This window comes from Galeopterus variegatus, unplaced genomic scaffold (genome assembly GCF_000696425.1).
Source record: "Galeopterus variegatus unplaced genomic scaffold, G_variegatus-3.0.2 Scaffold4615, whole genome shotgun sequence".
NCBI classification, from domain to species: Eukaryota; Metazoa; Chordata; class Mammalia; order Dermoptera; family Cynocephalidae; genus Galeopterus; species Galeopterus variegatus.
This window is the reverse complement of record NW_007730726.1, coordinates 52,542-54,110: the sequence shown is the minus strand read 5'-3', so window position 1 is coordinate 54,110 and position 1,569 is coordinate 52,542. Positions and strand designations below refer to the sequence as shown.

Below are 1,569 nucleotides of genomic sequence, written 5' to 3'. Positions count from 1 at the left end.
AGTGCGCCGCTTGGGAAGCGCGGCGGCGCTCCCGCCCGAGGGTTCGGATCCCACATACAGACCGGGTCCCGCTCACTGGCTGAGCGAGGTGCGGGAGTGACACCGAGGGTTGCAATCCCGTTGCCGGTCCCCGGTCTGGTACGGGGGCAACACTGAGGGTTGCGATCCGTTGCCGGACACGGAAAAAGACAAAAAGACAAAAAAAAAAAAAAAGAAAAGGGTGCATATTTGCTTTTATTTTTGAAAAGAAATAATGGAAAAGAGTAACAAAATGTTAGCTATAGAGGCAGGAAGGAAATAGGGTAGAGGTACAAAGGCCACATTCTATCCTAAAGGCCTACTAAACTTTTCCCAATGTAACATCCCTCAAAAAAAAGGTCCGGTTTTCTGGATTTAGGAGCTCAAATCAATCACCAAACTCTCTAGTTTATTCCATTCCTCTCTTCCCAAACACCACTTAAGCAAACTTCAACAGAGCCCACATAGTACCATAAAGGAATGATTTCGTGTTATCTAATCCAGGGTTTACTAGTCCTTGGTTCTTTCCATCTTCAAGTCTAATTTTAAAATACCTGAAATAGTCCTTAATGTTCTCTTTTCTTTTTTTTTTTTTTTTTTACAATGCCTATGTAATATGCCTGAGCTTTTCATATTTTTTAACATGGAAATATGACAAAAGTTCTTGATGTTTGTTTTTAAAACCATTAATTTTAAGCTAAATAAATCACTACGCAATCCAGTTCAAAGGCAACTGATGAACCCATCCACACTGTGTCAATGTTGAGCAAATCTCTGCATTTCCTTCTCCGCTTTTTGCATAAAACTTTGAGTGGCAGAGGTTAAGAAAAATGGCTCAAAAACCTCAATATCCATCAGAAGAAGTCCAATTAAATAAATGTTGGCACAATAGCATTTAACACCACACAGCCTGAAAAATGAATTTTCTGCTGTAGGTACTGAAATGGGGCCCACTACATGAGACACATATTATAAAGGGAACAATTCAAAGTGCAGAAAAATATCTATAGTGGGAAAGCAAATGTATGTTTTTAAACATACACTTATGTATCTGCATAAATGTCTTATTAATAGGTATACAAAAGGCTTTCCATGGAAAAGGGGGAAGAAGTAACATTTAATATCCAGAAATATTTTACCATATTCACTGGCAGTTTTATTTTTTTAAGTAAACATTAGACTCATTAAGACTTGTGTCTCCTTGTTGAATAATTGCAATGAATTATTCTACTTATAAACCTCACTGTTATATTTTAATACAAATGTGTATTTATGACCAAAAAAAAAGGCCAAACAGCCTAAAGAAAAACTCAGGGAAATTTATTCTCTACAATGTTAAAACTATTTTAGTAATAGTTAAGTGTCCCTTAAATCCAAATAATAATTTTGAACGCCTCACTTTTCAAATTTATTAGAATTTTTTTTCTTTTTTAAAAAAGAGAACACAGTTTATAGCTATGTGACCTAATTTTCGAGGAAGTCAACACAACGAATACCAATGCAAACTGAATACCTTTCTAGAACCAGGCAAAATGTACTCTCGATCGGCAT

The 1,569-nt window shown here is 36.3% G+C and overlaps 1 protein-coding gene across 1 annotated transcript in view; it reads right to left on the bottom strand.

Annotated features, from left to right (window-relative positions):
- Positions 1 to 1,569, bottom strand: part of TDRP (testis development related protein) — a gene marked incomplete at its 5' end in the record, with an annotated part of 74,328 nt that overhangs the window by 68,089 nt on the left and 4,670 nt on the right. The window lies entirely within an intron of this gene.